Consider the following 20,036-nt stretch of genomic DNA (forward strand, 5'->3'; position numbering starts at 1 on the left):
CTTCTAAGGGCCCGGCTCGCTCAGGCGAGTCGGGGAGCTCTTCTGCTGGTCCTCCTGTTCCTTCGGGAACGGGGCCCGTCTCTTCCTCTGCAAAGAAGAAGACGACGGGGACCAGAGGTGTACCAGCCTCGGCTGGTACGTCCTCACCTGGTGTTCGCGGATTCTGCGCTAAACCATTCCGTCTCGGCCGCTTCTCGTTCGCGAGAAGTACCGAGTGGACGCTCTTCCACGGGAGACCGTCCAGCCAAAGTCTTGACGTCCGAGCTCGCTCGCCGTCAAGACAGCGGCGCGGAGCAGAAGACTGGCGAGAGTCGTGCGCACGACTCTCGCCAGGCCAGTGGACGCTCTCGCAGCGATCAACTGGCTGCTCGGGTTGAGGCGAGGAAGGGGTCCCCGCAGCCGTCGGTACCAGCGGCTCGACGCACCGACGAGGACGCTCGGCCGGTCTCACCGTGACAGAGAGCCTAGCAGGTCACCTGACCGCGCTCCCATAGGGACCGGGCGGAGACGGTGACCAGCAACAGCTCGCCTGACGCTAGAGATCAGTCTCGACGTTCTCAGCCGAGCCTCTCGCCCCAGGCGAGCGGCAAGGCTAGGCCTGCTGCTCGATCGCCACCGCGGGTTGACGATCAGCAGCAGCCCTCCACGCACGCTGGTCCTGCAGCGAGCGAGGGGGGAGCGTCAGGTCTCCTGCTCTCCCGTACCTTCAACCTCCTCGGGCTATACCGGGAGGAGCGAGGTACCGAGGAGTGATCACGAGAGGTGCGCCGCTCGCTCGGACCCCGCTATGACGCCGTATAGGATCGGGCACGGTTTTAGGACCGACCAGAACAAAACAAAAAAAAAAACGCGCAAGTAGTTGGAGGCGACCGTCAGGGGTCTGCCGCTGTTCCTCCTTCTGAAGGAGGAGTATCGCGGGACCTGTTCTTGCTGGAGGGACTGGACGGTCCTACTCCACAAGACGTTAGTTAACTCCCTGATATACAGAGGAACTTTGCAGAGGTCATTAAGCTGATTCGTCAGCATAATGACCTTGCGGAAGGATCGCCGCTACCACCGGCAGAGCCCACGTCCCGGCTCGAATCATTTTGGGGTCCCAAGAGGGAACCCAAAATGATGGTGGGGTTACCGCGATCACAGCTTGCAGACGTCAGTCCTGGATCAAGTTGAGAATCTCGTCTCAGGACGGGAGGATTCGCTGAAATCCGGACGGTCTTCTAAGCTGCTTCCTCCCCCTCTACAGCGTCAGAGGCGATTCTATGTGCCTTCGGAAGACCCGATACTGCCTAAACAGGTTAACCCGGAGTTAGCGAGGCTGACTCCAGGTGTGTCCCTGCAGCAGCTCCTGTCGGAGAACCTCTGGTTCTCGCAGCAGGAGGCACTTGCCCTGGAATCTACCGCTATGGCAGCATTCCAGGCAGTCTCTTGGTTGGATTTGTGGTCCCTCACAATATCCAAAGTAGCGGCCGGCTCCGGAGTTCTGCTCTCGAAGACGACGCTTCTTTCAGGAGACTGTGCCAGTCTGGAGGAAAGCGATCTCTTACCTCGCCCATCAGACTGCTAACCTGTGGGCCAACTTGGTTCTCCGACGTAGGGACGCAGTCCTTACCCGAGTGACCAAGGGGGCCGGGCGTGAGGCGGCACTCGGGCTTCGCAATGGACCCATTAGGAGTTCCCCAGCTCTCTTTCCCGGAGAGATGGTGGACGCTGCGGTGGAAAGGCGGCGCACTGATGACAGTGACCGCTTAGTTCACCAGGCCAGTCTCGAAGGTTTACTGGGGCAATCTCGAGCGACTGCGGCCAAGCCAAAGAGCTTGGCTAGCGCTTCCACGGCGGCGAAGACGGTTGCACCGTCCAAGCCCCGTGCGAAGACTCCTGCTGTTTCGACTTCTGCTAGAGGAGGGCCGTAATCAGCCCTCCTCCCAACCCTCCTTTCCCCGAGGAGGGGTTGGTGGGAAGAAGTCGAAACGAGGAGGGAAACGCTAGGGACGGCGTTCCCCCTCACCTGCTGCCGGCGGAAGTGGGGGGGGTGGGTGCCTGGCGAGCCATTGGGCGACTTGGCAGCGCTACGGCGCCGAGAACTGGATAGTAGACGTCCTTCGGGAGGGATATCTACTACCCTTCGAGTCTCGGCCCCCCCTCATCTCCAAACCGGTTTATCTACAGACCTATGTCCGGGGATCAGCAAAGGACAACGCTCTTCGACAGAGATCAAGACCATGCTGGCGAAACGAGCTGTAGAAATCGTGGAGGACCAGTCACCGGGCTTTTACAGCCGCCTCTTCCAGTGGAGAAGGCATCGGGGGGCTGGCTCGTCCGGTGATAGACCTCTCTCCCCTGAACCGCTTCGTTCGCACGACGCGGTTCACGATGGAGTCGGCACCTCGGGTGGTGCTCGACTCGATCAGGGGAACGATTTCATGCTTTTCAGTGGACTTGAAGGACGCGTATTTTCAAATACCCATCCATCAGTCCTCCAGAAATGTACCTCCGCTTCATCTTCGACGGGACGGTGTACCAATTCAGGGCACTTTGTTCGGTCTCTCCAACCGCCCCACAGGTGTTCACGCGAGTGTTCACTCTGGTGTCAGCTTGGGCCCATTCGCACGGGATAACGTCTTCTGAGGTATCTCGACGATTGGCTAGTCCTGGCGAGCTCCCGCTCGCAGTTGCTACAGGACAGAGATCGACTCCTCAAGTTTTGTCGCGATCTGGGGATCGTGATAACTACGAGAAGTCCGATCTCGAACCCAAGCAGAAGATGAAGTACCTGGGTATGCCTGATAGACACGGTAGCAGGGCAGGTCTTTCCCGCAGACTTGCGTATCAGCAAATTCAGGGAGGCAGCCGGCCGGTTCCTGTCTCGGCAGGAACAGGCAGCACAGCAATGGCAAGTCGTGATCGGCCATCTGTCGTCACTCGAGAAGTTAGTCCCTCACGGGCGTCTTCACCTGCGGTCTCTCCAGTGGAGGCTAAGGGAGAGTTGGTCTCAGGCCAAGGATCCTCCTTACTTTCCCGTGGCTCTCACGGACAAGGTGAGGCAGGACCTAGCCTGGTGGCTCGACGACAAGAACCTCTTAAGAGGAGTGCCCATACGCACTCCCCCCCGGAGATGCTTCTGTTCTCAGACGCATCGACCGAGGGATGGGGCGCACACCTGGAGGAGTTGCTGACTGCAGGTGTGTGGGACCATCACGAAAAGCACCTTCACATCAATGTCCTGGAACTCAAGGCGGCGTTCAACGCTCTCCGAGAGTTTCAGGACCGCTTGGTGGGACACTCAGTGTTGATGTGCGACAACACCACAGTAGTGGCATATGTCAACAAGCAGGGGGGGCTAGTGTCTCTTCCGCTCCATCAGTTGACGGTGCAGGTGCACGAGTGGGCCACGGCTCACTCGATAGAGCTGTCAGCACGCTACATTCCAGGCAAGAGGAATGTAGTAGCGGACAAGCTCAGCCGTCGGGATCAGGTGATAGGGACCGAATGGTCTCTACACCAAGACGTGGCGGAAAGGCTCTTCAACCTGTGGGGGCGACCGGTCGTAGACCTGTTCGCCACCCGGCACAACAGAAAACTTCAGGTTTTCTTTTCAGCCGTGCCGGACCCATGGGCAGCTGCAGAGGACGCTCTCCAACACCCCTGGGACAACCTCTTTCGCCTACGCCTTTCCTACCTTCTGTCTGATTCGGAAAGTGATCAGTCGAGCGCTGGTCACTCCCAATCTCAGAATGATCCTGGTGGCTCCAAACGGCCTCAAGCCGTTTGGTATCCGGACCTGCTGGCTCTTCTTGCGGACGCACCGAGAGAGCTACCCAATTGGCACAACCTTCTAGCCCAGCCACACGTAGAACGGTACCACCAAGCAGTCCAGTCCCTTCAACTTCACGGCTGGCTGTTATCCACCATCTCTTGCGAACGAGAGGCTTTTCTCGTAGCGCAGCAACAGAGATGGCTGGACACGTCCGACAGTCCTCTGCAGCTGTGTACCAGGGGAAGTGGGCCGTCTTCTGTGGTTGGTGTCGTAGACAGGGTCTGTCTCCTCTCAGAGCCACTCTTCAGCAGGTTAGCGGATTTCCTCGTGTTTCTTCGCCGAGAGAAGAATCTCTCAGTACCCACAGTTAAAGGATATAGAGCAGCACTGGCGCTCGTCCTAAAAAACTGAGGGGACTGGACATCTCGAACTCTGTTCGAGATTTCCTGCTAATGAGGAGCTTCGAAAGGTCTTGCCACCCAGGGAACTCAGGCCCCCCTGCGTGGGATGTGACTCTCGTCCTTAGGAGTTTGACTCGAAGACCCTTCGAGCCACTCCGAGAGTCGTCAGACAGGGATCTGACCCTCAAGACCCTCTTCTGCGGCCCTGGCATCGGCGAGAGAGTAGGGGAACTACATGGTCTTTCTTATGATGTTAAACACACCAGAGGCTGGGATCTGTGACGCTCGATTTCGTCCCGAACTTCGTAGCCAAGACTCAGAATCCGTCGATCCCTGACGACAGGTTCGAGTCTTTCACGATCCCCTCCCTTCTGGACTTCACCGATAACGATGCGGATGAGATGCTGCTTTGTCCTGTGAGGGCGCTACGGCGCTATCTGAAGAGAACTCGACACCTCAGGCCTGAGTGTCGACGCCTCTTCGTTAGCACTGGGGTTACCAAGAAGAAGTTTTTCCAAGAACATGCTTTCTTTCTGGCTGCGTGAGGTGATCAGGAGAGCGTACGAGGCTGATGGTAGCGACGACATCCATACGCTCCGACCGAGAGCCCACGAAGTCAGAGTATCGGACCCTCCTTAGCGTTCCGTAAGAACTTCTCCGTGGCGCAGGTCCTGAAGGCAGGTGTCTGGGCCAACCAGACCACCTTCACGTCCTTCACCTTCGGGATATTGCCCACAAGTCCTTGGATACTTTTTCCTTGGGACCTGTGGTGGCTGCTCAACACGTTGTGTAAGCTTACCCAGCACCCGAGCAGGCAGAACAGCATCGATTCCTGGTATGACTGGGAGAATGAATGTGCGAATGAGAGGAGTGACTGGCTTCTCTTCACCATCTTTCTCTACCTCTACCTGTGGGCAGAGGGATACGGTCGTTACCACGCTGGAAGGGAGTCAGATGCAGGTAAGCTACTCAACCGAGCTCCATCCTATCTCTTTAACTAGAGATAGGAGTGTATATCCACCACTTTCTCCAACAAGGGGGAGGAAGTGGATGCCTACATGAGACAAACCCATTACTTTATATTGCTCATGTACAGGAAAAAGTTCTTACAATGCTGGGTACGAAGAGATACGCTTGCCTCTCTCTTAGTACTCGGCCCAGAGGTCTGACCATTGATCCTGCGGTCACACCCCGATCAATCGGACAGAGGCTTGGATCCCTCCCTCGCTCTTACGACCAGGGGAGGCATTCCAGGGATGGACGAACACCAGTCTGTTCATCTAAAAGACTCAGATTCCTCCACCAAGAAGTGAGTCTTCCTATTGTTAAAGGACCGATGGTTTGTATTACGTATCGGAATATAAACAAATGACAATTTGTCGAAAATTGCATTTTTCCTAACTATACAAACCTGAGGTCCTTTACATATAGTCCCTCCTCATGCCACCCCTCACTCTGCGTATTTGCATGGGCCAAAAGCAAAAGTGATTTGTTTACCTCCCAGTCGCGCGACGATGCGGACAAGTAGTTAACTACCGTCTCCCTTGTTCGAAGCTTACGACCGTTCCAGCTGCCGCTAGCTACTTCCTATTGTTAAAGGACCTCAGGTTTGTATAGTTAGGAAAAATGCAATTTTCGACAAATTGTCATATCACATACAAATTTTTTAATTAGTATAGTTCTCTCTCTCTCTCTCTCTCTCTCTCTCTCTCTCTCTCTCTCTCTCTCTCTCTCTCTCTCTCTCTCTCTGATTGGGTGGTATTTATAGTGTGGGGTTCCAGGTTGCATCCTGCCTCCTTAGGAGTTCATCACTTTTCTTACTATGTATGCCATTTCTATGATCACACTCTTCTGCATGAGTCCTGGAGCTACTTCAGCCTCTAGTTTTTTTCCAGATTCCTTTTCAGGGGTCTTGGATCGTGCTTAGTGTTCCTATGATTATGGGTACAATTTCCAGTGGCATATCCCATATCCTTCACATTTCTATTTTCAGGTCTTGATACTTATCCATTTTTTCCCTTTCTTTCTCTTCAACTCTGGTGTCCCATGGTATTGCAACATCAATGAGTGATACATTCTTCTTGATTTTGTATATTTGCATGTATCACCCTATCTGTTCTGATACCATAGTCCCCGAGGATCTTCACCTGTTCATTTTCTATTACTCCTTCAGGTTGGTGCTCGTACCACTTATTACTGCAAGGTAGCTGGTGTTTCTTGAGCAAGCTCCAGTGGAGGGCTTTTGCCACTGAATCATGCCTCTTTTTGTTCTGGTTCTGTGCAAGTGCCGGACACTCGCTTGCTACATGGTTTATGGTCTCATTTTTCGTATTGCACTTCCTACATATGGGAGAGATGTTATTTCCATCTTTCGTTCTGTGAACATACCTGGTTCTTAGGGTCTGATCTTGTGCTGCTGTTATCATTCCTTCAGCTTCCTTCTTGAGCTCTCCCCTCTGTAGCCATTGCCATGTTTCATCACTGGGCTAGTTCTTTAGTCTGTCTCATGTATTGTCCGTGCATTGGTTTGTTGTGCCGTCCCTCTGTTCTGTTTGTCATTCTCCTGTCTGTATATTTCTGGGTCTTCATCTACTTTTATCAGTCCTTCCCATGCACTGTTGAGCCACTCGTCTTCACTGGTTTTCAGATATTGCCCCAGTGCTCTGTTCTCGATGTTGATGAAGTCCTCTATGCTTAGTAGTCCTCCCCCGCCTTCCTTTTGTTTTACGTATAGTCTGTCCGTATTTGCTCTTGTGTTTAGTGCTTTGTGTATTGTCATATGTTTCCTAGTTTTCTGGTCTATGCTGCAGAGTTCTGCCTTCGTCCATTCCACTGTTCTTGCTCTGTATCTGATTACTGGTACTGCTCATGTGTTTATGACTTTTATCATGTTTCCGGCGTTGAGTTTTGACTTGAGTATCGCCTTGAGTCTGTATAAATTCTTTCCTGATCATGTCCTTCATCGCTTGTTTTATTATTATTATTATTATTATATCTTATTAATATTTGAAAATTAGTACTTATTAGATAAATCATTTATTTATTATAGAAAACAAATAAACATGTACCATAAATATTCTCTCATCTTAGTAAAAGAGAGGGAGAGAATTATTATTTTTATTATTTAATTTATTATACATAAAAGCTTGAAAACATAAATTATATAAAATATTAAACATAAACACTTTTGCAGGGTTTCTCAGGGATTTTGCAGATGTTCGTATGTCTGTGAAAAACTCATGTATGACATTAGTTAGTTTCCAATTAAAAGTTTGTTTGTGAATTTGCACAGCCCGAATTGTGCAAGTTTGGGGTATTACTGTAAATAACATTAAGGAATATTAACTTTACCATGCACAGTATTCCAAGTTCATATTTTAGATATGAGCAACCTCCCTCCCCACAATACTCACCCACCGAAAAGCAGTAAACAAAATGATTGGCTTTTAAGTAAGTAACAGTTGCAAAAGCTCCCATGCAGACAAGGGCCCTCTCGACACTCCCAATTCAGTCAGCTACTCCACCCCCACAAAAAACCATTTTACCCCAGCTTACCACCCCCACAATACCCCTTCTTCAGTATGTTTAAGGCTGTAAGCAGTGTTACCATAGCCCTTTCTTTGCCCCCCACAACAGCGTTGTGTAGCTGTCCAGTCAAGGATATGTTGTGGTGCTGGGGATCCTTCAGGTAATGTCAAGTTCTGGATATGGTTAAAAAAGTCTAGTATATCTCAGTTTAACCAAACCTCTGAGCTGATTAACAGCTCTCCCAGAGCTGGCCCGAAGGATTAGACTTATATTTACGTTGCAAGGAACCAATTGGTTATTTAGTAACAGGACCTACATCTTATGGGATCCGAACCACATTATATCGAGAAATGAATTTCTAATCACCAGAAATACATTCCCCTGATTCCATGCTGGTTGCAGCTGGGAGGGAATTCAGGTTACCAGGTATGGTGACAACATTGAAATTATTTATTCCTTGGTAGCGTAAGATTCTGAAATTGGTATTTATCAATATTGCAAGGCTTGATTGGTTGAAACAAAGCATGTTCTTTTAACACAAAATTAAGGGTTTATTTTAACCCATTCAACTAAAATGTGTACCCTCCTCCAAGCCCTTCAAATCTCACTGCCTCATATGTGATTATTGGTTAAGAATACCTGAGGATCCATATAATGTATTTTTAGACTATAATCGATATAATGTATTTTTAGACTACCCAATCTTTGTATTTGACAGGTTAAAAACTGGTGGTCCTCAGACTATTAAGAGCAAATATAGAGCCAGCACATTTATGGTTAATGGTTTGGAAGGAAAAATTATAGGGAAGAAATTTAGTTTTGTCTTATTTATTTCTGGGCTCAGCTCGTGTCGGCCTATGAAAGGATCCTTAATATCATTCTTTCTAGGTAAAATTAATCTAAAATTACCAGAGAAAAACAAAATTAAGAAAATGTCAGTAAAACTGACTCGCTCACTCTTAAAAAGAAGGGCCGTTTGGAAATAGGGGGGGGGTGGGAACACTACCACGAGACATTCACCAATTAGACCTTCCAATCAGAATCCCCACAAGAGAGAGCTGATACCAACGGGTCGATGGCGGCCGCTACTACTACTACTAGAGGACGCCACGGACAGCAGCGCCCCTAGCGGTCATCCTTAATTATTAGCGCCAGCGTTCGTACCGTTTTTCATTGTTTCATTGTGCTGTGCCTTTTTTTGGGATTTATCTCATCATCTGTCATGGAACGTGCTTGCCATCGCAACGGCTAAGTTTAAGTGCCTCATAACGTAGTTGTTTTTACTGTATTTTATTTAGTCTTCCAGGAACCAGATTTTTCCTTCTAATAGGTCATATACGGTTTCCCGGTCGACTCGTGGCGGCTCCATGCTGCCTCGTTAAGAATTCCCGGTCTTCCATACTGGGACTTCTTATACTTATGGGCTTACTATATCACGTTCATCGTTTTTTACATCGCCTTTTTAGCTAGGTTAGGCCCTTTTACCATTTCTCTTAGTTTGGTATTTAGGGCTATTCTGTGTTCTAGCCCCAGCATCCCGGCTCTTGCTCTTCATCGGCTATCGCTGGCTCCGAGTAGGCTTCTGTTTCCTCGGAACAGTTTGTCTCCTCCTGGGCTTCTTTTTCTTCTACTAAAAGTGTCTTTTCCATCTTTACGATGTAATTTTAGTTCTATTTAGGGTGTTAGGCTAGCCTAGGTGCATGTCCCATGTGTTGGTACAGTCTGGTTCACGTGGCCCTTTCACGGTTGTGTTGCTATCGCGGCTTAGGCCACTTGCGGTCACGTGTTCCTTCGCACCTTACCCTTCCCCTTCCCTCCCTCCCAGGTATAGGGAGGGATCTGGGGGACCCCTTGGTTGCCATGACAACCTCAGTTGCCTTCCTCCCTCCCTCTCTGAGGAGGCCAGGGGTTCTCCCCACGGGGGTATAGGGCGACCACTCATCGGGTACCGAGTCACCGAGCGGGTAGTTGTTGGGACTGGGATGGAGTAGGCCACCACCTCTCTCTCTCTCTCCGCCGTGTTACGCCGAGAACCCTCCCCCCCCCCCTCCCCAGTTGCTCAGCCACCTTCCCTCTCTGTAACGAACGGAGCCTTCCGCCGCAGCCGGGGCACCTTTGGTTATAGATTACTGGCTCCGCCAGCGGGCGGGGTGGTCATTACTAGTGGTCGATTGCTTGCCTTACTATATCCTTACCTTTCTCCCCCGCTACCGGAAGGGAGCTTGCCTTCTTACCCGGGCACTCTTCTAGTAGACGGGAGGGAAAGGTTTGATAATTATTGTTATTTTTAAGGATATACCCTAGTTTTACGATGATTTCTATAATTTTATTTATTTTATATGTATACCATCTCCGCCGTTGTCCGTCGTGTTTCATTTCACCACCACACCTGGTTGGATTCTATCTCTTGTCTCCGGCGTAGCCTTGGACAACCAACCATATTACTACCACAGTATTATGGCGGGGCTCTGGTTTAATCTAACTTTCTCGCTCCGGCACCAGCGGAGCAACTGTTAGGCTGTAAGTGTTCTCCTGATACTTATGTAATCTTTCCACTTACAGGCTACCAACTGTCAGGTCCTTGGATGCAACGCGACGTTGTACGACCCCTGCGCCCACGATGAGTGTAGGTCTCACGCTCCGTGTGCCACGCCTTACAACGACATGATCGTCTGGCACCCGGAAGCCTGCGCCATCTGTTACGACCTGGCCAGTCAGCTGGTGGAGGGGGTAAGTCGATTATAGACTTTTTTTATCGTTTTACTAACAACACTTAGACATAAGCTTGTTAACCCGTCCCGCCATTAGAAGCTCATTTCGCCTTCTCTTTCAGGCTGCTGGTGTGAGGGAGGTCGCCCCCCTAGCAACCCTGAAAGCGTGGGTGGGCGGCTTTCGGAAGAACGCCGCCAAAGGCCAGCCTTACATTTTAGACAGAAGCTGGCCGTTCAGATCTTCCCCGGTGGCAAGTCAACAGGTATGTTGACCCCATATCCGCAGCCCCTCTCATAGCCTCCATCCAGCAGGAGATGCAGCAGTCTTTCGGGGTCGTGGCCACGCAAGAGTCGGTCCCCGGACGTCGCAACCTTGGACCTTAATATTGAGCCTATGGCGGTAGGTGCTGAGGATTTGTTGGTTGAGGTAGGTGTGTCCGGGTTGCCCAAGGTCTTTCCTTGGGCGCTCCTGGATCTTCTCCTGTCCCTTCTTCTACTGCTTCTTTCCAAGGCTTTTTGGGATCTGAGATCCCTACCCGCTCTCCCGCTCTCTCTGTACCCCAAAGGTGAAGGACAGAGAGAACCGAAGACCCTGGTTTAAGACGACTTCTAAAAAGTCGTCGTCGTCTTCTTCAAGCTAAGAAGTCTTCGACTTCCTATGCTGACGCGGTGAAGGCTAAGCGAGCTCTTCATACTCAAAGAGCTCTAGAAGCAAGTCTTCTAAGGAGAAGGCTCGCGCTCCCGCCGAGCCAATGCCTTCTCCGGCCTCCACCGCATCCACTCCGGCAACGCCGGTTGGAGTAGCGGGACCTAGCACCTTTTGATCCCACTGCTTTCTCAGCAGTGGTGATGCAACAGGTAGGTTGAGATGGTTGGCTCACAAGTCTCCGCCCTAGGAACAAAGTTCGAGCAGATGTTCGCACAACTGTCGAGCACTCTGTCTCAGTCGGGCCAGTCCATCCAAGATCTTCTAACAGAGTTAGAGAGAATGAGGACCGAGTAGCTGGGCTCTCTCAGGTCCCTCTTCCAGTCTCCCCAGTAACAAGTGCTGGTATTTTCCAGCTTCCACCATATGAGTCACTACCAGCTTTCTCCATGGAGAACCCATGGAGAGTGGCCGCTTACGCTCCGTTTAAAGATGGTATGATCTCTATCCCGGAGTGTGGAACTCGAAGGATTGAGGACTTCGAGTTTTATCCTCCGGGTATTGACGCAGCCTTTCATTGGCTATGCTAGGCTGACCGTAGCGGCGCTTACTAGGGAGGACAAGATCTCCAGGAGAACGTTCTCTACAGTAGAGATCATGCTCAACGCGAATGGGTTCACTGCCTTGAGGACTGGGAGTGTACCAACACCAAGCTCCAGGCTTTCAAGAGTCCTTTCACTATTTTTGCGACGGAGGAGGAGGCTTCTCTTCCGTTCACTACAAAAATAGTAGAAACGACTCTTCAGGCAGTCCTCAAGGATGAGCCCATGCCACAGCTAAGGGAAGCAGAGTCTACTTCTCCGCTCTTCCCAGCTTTCGGAGAATTGTGGGAGAACTTGCCAGCCACGTTCACGCTTGGTAAGCTCAAACCGGACTGTGCCATGGACCAGTTCGGCGAAAGCTCCCAAGGCTGCCTGATTCCTTGGATTCAGGCAGAGTTCGACGCTCGAAACTAGGTTTGGCAGGTCCCCTCAATTCTCTGATTATCACGGAGATGGCTGCTCTCTCGTATGGCACGGAACCTTTGTTTAAGATTTTGGCCAAGTCCCAGCTTCAGACGGATGCTTTCGACTTCTTCCAAGCTAGGAGGAATTGCCGAAAGCACGTTCTGCAGGAGTGCACTATTAGGCACGAACCTAATAGACTCCTGGCTTCCAGCATGTGGGGAGCGGATCTCTTCCCAGAGTCCGCTGTAAATGAGGTACACCACGAGGCTGCTAGGCTCAACCAGAGCCTTAGAGCTAGGTGGGGTATCTCATCTAAGAGGAAGCAAGAATCCGTCCCCACTGCTGGTAAGAAACCAAAGAAGTCTGGGTAAAAGGTTCCAGCCTTACCAGAAACACCAGCAACAGCAGCAATTCGTTCAGGCCGTCCCGGTTACCCCAACAGGGACAACCTTCTACATCAAAGCAGAACCAGCCCATCCTCCTGCTGTCTCCTCAGTCACAACCTTCGACCTCCTACGCACTCTCGCCGGCCTTCAACCCTATGTATGAAGGTCAGGCCTACCCTCCTTTAATAGACAATCGAGAGGTAGGGCGAGAGGCTACTTTCGCCAGCGTGGCGCAGGGAGGGCGACAAGGAGTAAGCAGTTCAGAGGAGGGCGTGGTGGTCAACCCGCCCATCAACAATGAGGCTCCCCAGGTAGGAGGGAGGCTGTTCCTCTTCCGTCACAGGTGGGGGTTCAGCAATTGGGCACAGAGCATAGTGTCCAAGGGATTGGGTTGGAGTTGGATCAAAGATCCCCCTCCAATCAAATCATTTCGCCAAGTACCATCAAAGGAATTGACAGATTATGCGGAGGAACTCCTTCAGAAAGGAGCTATTGCGAGAGTCAAGCATCTAAAATTTCAAGGTAGCTTATTCAGCGTGCCAAAGAAAGCTCAACAAAAAGAAGGGTAATCTTAGACTTGTCAAGGCTAAACTCTTTCATTCGTTGCGACAAGTTTCAAGATGCTTACCCTCTCGCAAGTAAGGACCTTACTTCCTCGTGGAGCCGTCACATGCTCCATCGATCTTACAGACGCATACTATCATATCCCTATAGCCAGACAAACTTCCGCCCATTCCTAGGATTCAGGCTAGGAAATCAGACATTCTCATTCAAAGTGATGCCCTTCGGTCTGAATGTAGCCCCAGGGTATTCACGAAAATAGCAGAAGTAGTTGTGCAGCAATTGAGAGCTCAGGGAATAATGATAGCAGCATACCTCGACGATTGGTGATCTGGGCACCAACAGTCGAGGAATGCCTCAAAGCCACCAAATAGGTAGTTCACTTTCTGGAACATCTGGGGTTCCAGATAACAAACGAAATCCAGACTTACTCCGGAGTCTCGTTTTTCAGTGGCTAGGAATCCAATGGGATTTGTCTTCCCACAATCTGTCATTCCAGTGGCCAAACGGAAAGAAATAGCAAAGTCTGTCAGACATTTTCTCAAATGCAAGCAAACATCAAGGAGAAGCCAGGAAGAATCCTAGGGTCCCTTCAGTTTGCTTCAGTGACAGATATCCTCCTGAAAGCAAGGCTAAAAGATATAAATCGAGTTTGGCGATCGAGAGCAAAACGCCAAATCTCGAGACAAGTTGTCAGTAATTCCACAGATCCTTCGCAATCAACTCCGTCCATGGTCTAAAAGTAAAAGAACTTAGCCAAGCGGGTACCCCTTCAATATCCCCTTCCAGTGTTAACCATTCACACGGATGCCTCCCTGTCCGGGTGGGGGGGATATTCTCAGTTCAAACAGGTTCAGGGACTTGGTCAGTTCAATTCCGCCAGCTCCACATAAACGTTCTGGAAGCAATGGGCAGTATTTCTTACCTTGAAGAGAACTGCTTCCCCCGAAAAAGTCTCATCTAAGACTAGTTTTGGACAGTGCAGTTGTAGTTCATTGCATCAAACAGAGGAGGGTCCAAATCCAAGCATGTGAACCATGTCATGATAGCCATCTTTGCCCTAGCAAAACAAACACAAATGGCATCTGTCCGCCACTCACCTGGCGGGGGTAAGAAATGTGATAGCAGACGCTTTGTCCCGGTCAGTCCCTCTGGAATCAGAATGGTCCTAGACGACGGGTCATTCCGGTGGATATGCCGGAGAGTCCCAGGTCTCCAAGTAGATCTCTTCGCCTCACAAGCGAACCACAAGCTCCCTTGCTATGTGGCCCCCAACCTGGACCCTCTGGCTTATGCCACGGACGCCCTGTCGTTAGATTGGGATCAGTGGAGAAAAATTTATGCTTTTCCTCCAGTGAATCTCCTCTTGAAAGTCTTGAGCAAGCTGAGAACTTTCAAGGGAATAGTAGCTCTGATTGCTCCAGACTGGCCCAAGAGCAACTGGTATCCTCTGCTTCTGGAATTGGGTCTCCGACCTCAACGGATTCCCAATCCCAAGCTGTCACAATCAGTACAAATGAGGACTGTGTTCGCTTCCTCAGGAATTCTTCAGACCCTAACTTTATGGACTTCATGAAGTTTGCGGCTAATAAAGATGCTAACATTGATCCACAAAACATCCTCTTCTAGAATCAGATAAGAGAGAGTCAACTATTAGACAATATGACTCAGCTGTTAAAAAATTAGCATCCTTCCTGAAAGAATCAAACACTACAACCATGACAGTTAATTTAGCTATATCCTTTTTCAGATCCTTGTTTGAAAAAGGTTTAGCAGCTAGCACTATTACTACTCATAAATCGGCTTTGAAGAAGATCTTTCAGTTAGGTTTCCAGATAGATCTGACTGAATCTTATTTTTACGTCTATCCCTAAAGCCTGTGCTAGACTTAGACCTTCTCAAAGGCCTACTGCAGTTTCATGGTTCTTAAATGATGTCCTCAAACTAGCATCAGATACTGACAACTCGTCTTGTACATTCATAATGCTTCTTAGAAAGACATTATTCTTGATTAATCCTAGCTTCAGGAGCTAGAATTTCAAAGAACCTGTCGGCTCTATCCAGAGATGCGGTCATGTGGAATTTCCTCCCCTCAGGAGAAGTTCTGCTTGCTACGGATCGTATTTTGTTTTTTGGCTAAAAATGAGGATCCTCTTGCAACCGGCCCCCTGGGCCCTTGGAAAGTACATCCCACTTCCGCAAGACCCTTCTCTCTGCCCAGTATCAACTTTGGTAAGAGCCTTTCTATCTCGTTACATCCTCAAGATCCTTAGGTTCTCTCTTCATGAGAGAAAAAGGTGGTACTTTATCAGTAAAAGGTATTAGACAACAAATCCTTTACTTCATTAAACAAGCCATCCTGATTCATTTCCAGAAAGCACATGAACATCAGGGGAGTAGCCACCCAATTCAATATTAATTTACTTTCAACATTATGAACTTTGAGGATCTTAAAAAGTTATACTGGATGGAAATCTCCGACAGTCTTTAAAGACGTCATTATCTAAAGTCCTTGGAATCTTTAAAATTTTCTGCAGTAGCAGCGGGAAACATTGTTTCTCCTGATACTGTATAGTAGTCGTAGTATAGATCCAGGTCTCCTCTCTACCTACCTCATCCAACATGCCTCACCCTATCGCATGCTACTCGGATATTCTAGCCTTAGCCGCTGAGATCATATTAGTGGATTGTCCCTTATTTTTTTGCTAGGACATCCACACTATGTACTGATAATGTACTTCAGTGTACCTACCCTTATTTTTATGCTAGGGTAGACTAAATGTTTTGTATATTTTGTAAATAAGTTATCTAAGTAAATCCATTTTGTTAAAAATTACACTGCATTATTTGTAATTTTACTATGTTTACTGTAATTTTAAGTACTTTACATTACTAACTTTCTTTTATGTCATTGTTTAAAATAAGTTAGCCTTAAGTACTTAGTTATATGCTGTATAACTGATTTACTTATATTATATCCCTCATTTTACAACTGATTTTCATTTGTCCTTTTTTCCCATCTTGTCTGTTTCTCCTTGGTACTCTTTCATAGGCCGACACGAGCGAGCCAGAAAAGGATTTTGACGAAGGAAAAAAAAATCTAAAAACTATTTATTTCTGGGTGATTGGCTCGTGTCGCCCTATGAAACCCACCCTGTATTGATTGCCCCCCCCCCCCCCCCCCCCCCCCCCCCCCCCCCCCCCCCCCCCCCCCCCCCCCCCCCCCCGACCCCCCCCCCCCCCCCCCCCCCCCCCCCCACCCCCCCCCCCCCCCCCCCCCCCCCCCCCCCCCCCCCCCCCCCCCCCCCCCCCCCCCCCCCCCCCCCCCCAACCCCACCCCCCCCCCCCCCTCCCCCCCCCCCCCCCCCCCCCCCCCCCCCCCCCCCCCCCCCCCCCCCCAAGGACTCCCCCCCCCCCCCCCCCCCCCCCCCCCCCCCCCCCAACCCCCCTGTCAGACAAGATGTTCTTAGATTAAGGATGACCGCTAGGGGCGCTGCTGTCCGTGGCGTCCTCTAGTAGTAGTAGTAGCGGCCGCATCGCCCGTTGGTATCAGCTCTCTCTTGTGGGGATTCTGATGGAAGGTCTAATTGGTGAATGTCTCGTGTAGTGTTCCCACTCGCCCCTATTTCCATACCGACACTTCTTTTTAAGAGTGAGCGAGTCAGTTTTACTGACATTTTCTTAATTTTGTTTTTCTCTGGTAATTTTAGATTAATTTTACCTAGAAAGAATGATATTAAGGATCCTTTCATAGGGCGACACGAGCCAATCACCCAGAAATAGATTTTTCCTTCGTCAAAATCCCTTTATTAGTACTGTATAGGAAAAAATATAGCTAAAGTGAGCGCTTACTAGACTTTAAATCCTCAGGGAAGTGGGTCCAGTTTGGAAGTTGCATTGAAAAGCTGTCCAAATCCGAAGTGTAAGTTTGCAATCTATTCTCGTACTGCTCCAATTGTCAACAAGCTGAGACAAGATATTAGGAGACATATTACCAAGTACTATGATGTGAGTATTAATTACCATTATTTGTTTTAAGAGCATTCAAGTGGATGCGACTGCTCTTGAATGTTTGATTTTATATTTTTTTACCCTCTGTAATATGTAGTTTTTTATTTAATGTACTGCTTTACTAATATGGTATGCAGTTTTAAAAATTGTACTGCTCTAACAATGTAATATTGTATGCCTTAATTTGAATGACTGAAATTACAATGTACTTTTTTTATTTTAAAAAGACGTGGTTGATTTGTGAAGACCCGGGTTGCACTAATAGAACCAGACGTATTCCCCTGCCTTTCTCCCGTGGGTTTCCAATATGTAATTTCTGTGAGCGTGGTGTCCTTTTTAGAGAGGTAAGTTTTTATTTTATGATAATTTCTACAGTTCTAGTATTTATGTTGATGAGATTTGAGTACTGTATATGCTGCATATAAGGCAACTTTTTAACCTTAAAAATATCCACCAAAATGGGGGGTCATCTCATACACTGAGTATAAAAAGCAAACCTTAAATCCTGTCAAGAATTTTAATGATAGGCAAACCTTGAAGAGTCGATAATTGGCAGCAGTTAACTACCATCACAACTATCAACACTGTAATCAATACAACTGTAATTACAGTAAAAACAATTGGTAATTAAAGTGAATCACTAGTGACAACTATCGATGCTGTAAACAAAACAACAGTAGTTACAGTAGGTAATTACCATAATTATATGTTAGGATTAGCAAGCTCTCACTTTACCAACTTTATCCATAGTGCCATTATTATAAAGCTATAATATTAGTACATTTTTTTATTGATACTTATTATACAAAATACCCTTTTAACATGGATAGTTAGTTTGAAGTTACTGAAAGGGTAAATCAGTGTAGTCAAATTTTCCTGTTAACAAAACAGCTGTTTGTAGTAACCAGTTTTGCTTGACTTGTGATTGTGAGCCTTGTTGTTTACTAAAGGCTTTATTTCCTTGGTAGTATTTTACAATCAATATAAAGGGTTTTGTGATATTGATAATTCCACATTTATCCTCAATACCGGGATCAGGGTTCTCTCCAGTTTTAAAGGACTACAGGCTTTGAGCATTTGTTGTGACGTTTACCATATATTTTTCCTAAGGGAATTTCTCTCAAAAACAATGTGCATTAAAAACCTCCCATCCGAAAGCATAGTTGCAAAGTACTCTTGTACCTCGAAATGAAAATGGAAGCATGCCTTCGTGTAGGCCGCAGCTGTGAAGAGACGTCATGGCGGTCGCCATGTTTATGACGTCACTGAGCAACTCGAATGCAAAGCCAGCACCCTACCAGAAGTGCAAGGCTGTTGATGTTATTCTCGTAGTCATAGCAACCTGACATTGAAGGCTGCCTTGTTGCCCTATCTGCTTCTTTACAGATGGCGACGCATCCGACCGCCATCCAGTGCATGTCAGGATAAAAGGGACATCCATCACGTGGGATCCTGGATGGCAACACGACGTTAAACATCAAACCAACTGTCCTTTTGGGTTGGTTTTCCTGATAAGCCTAACGCCAACCGCACACCTGCATCTTCTCTACCCACGTATTTGGAACGAAAACAAGATGGCGATGCACGCCCGCAAGGAAAGGAGCACAATTAGTCATAATTATTTCCCAAAGCACTTCCAGACACATTAAAGCTTTGGATTACAGGCAATCCATATGAATATGCGATATTCCCAAGCACAGGTAACGGATTAACCGTACCTTAAGAGTTTCTTCACCTACGACTTACTACACGAAGAGTACTTCGACGGTTTCCATCGACGTCGAAACCGTTGAAGAAAAATAAGAGGGCATATAACTGCTTCTTGTGATATCCCGGAAGTCTCGCAGCATGAGAAAGCTTGATGTTCACATATCCGGGAATTCCAAGCAACAAATTGAAAACAACAGGGGGCAAACTAAACCGGCTTTAAAAGGACTGAGCAAACCACGTCCTCACTTAAAGGCGGTAAGAAAATAACTGACAGGGTCACGAGTTAAATGAGGGGTATGTGGGTGGCCCCACATGTCTCGTGACAAAGCAAAGATGCCAATAGTCCATTGCGTTCAAAATTATTTTAAACTTTACCGGTTTCCAGCTGGCGCTGAGTATTTATCCTAATATTAAGACCGAAGGTTTGTAAGTTATGAAAAATACAAATTAGTTACAAATTTGTCATTTTGTAATGGTGAGCTTTGCTAAACATTTAAAAATCTTGAAGATACTGATTTTATATGTTTGACCTGATCTCGGTCATTTGTGGGTTCGGGATATGAAGGAATAAACAGGAGAGAGAGAAGTTTACGTGCATGCGATGTAGGACATGCAAAAATAATAATCGATGAAACGTTTAACACAGGTGTATTCTTCTTAGCTACACAGGTGGCCTTTAACTGCAATTATTACGTTAACTATGCTAGTGCACAAACGGACGGCAGGTTAGACTGTTATTGACACTTCATTGTGACACTCGTCTTTGTGTGGCGGTCGACGGGAACTCGGGGCACTGGCTGGGCACTCGTGTCTCGGCCCAGTCTGTCTGTACTGTATGCGACCCGCTGACGAACTCCTCTGACCGGTAGTCCGGCCTGTTTCAAATACCCCCTTCACACAGCATTGTTATGCAAGAAGCTGATTGGTTATTCTGGCTCCTTAGACACAAGGGGCCAATCACGAAGGGATAAAGAGATGCATGGCACTCTTTTGAACTGCCCAAGCGACGCTAACTTGTAACGTCTTTGGCGGCTGACTTGTTTTGTTACACATACACACAGTGCCACTTATAACGGTTTCACGGGACTTCAGACTATTACGCAAGAAGGCATATTCAAAACTGTATCGAATCAGCTCATGTTTTTGGCACAATAATTCCAATAATTATTGATTTTATTTATGTACCCAACTAACATGCATCAATTGATAATGTTATTTAATTGAATAAATCGGGTCGTCTTGTATGGCAAACATACCTCTAAACCTATATTTTTACATGAAAAATAGAAAGTTGTCTTATATGTGGGCATTTATGGTAATT

At 48.1% G+C, this 20,036-nt stretch overlaps 1 pseudogene; it reads left to right on the top strand.

The window, feature by feature from the left end:
* LOC135206595 (DNA polymerase alpha catalytic subunit-like) overlaps positions 1 to 20,036 on the top strand; it is a 148,162-nt pseudogene that overhangs the window by 113,347 nt on the left and 14,779 nt on the right.

Source organism: Macrobrachium nipponense, chromosome 31 (assembly GCF_015104395.2).
Source record: "Macrobrachium nipponense isolate FS-2020 chromosome 31, ASM1510439v2, whole genome shotgun sequence".
NCBI lineage: Eukaryota > Metazoa > Arthropoda > Malacostraca > Decapoda > Palaemonidae > Macrobrachium > Macrobrachium nipponense.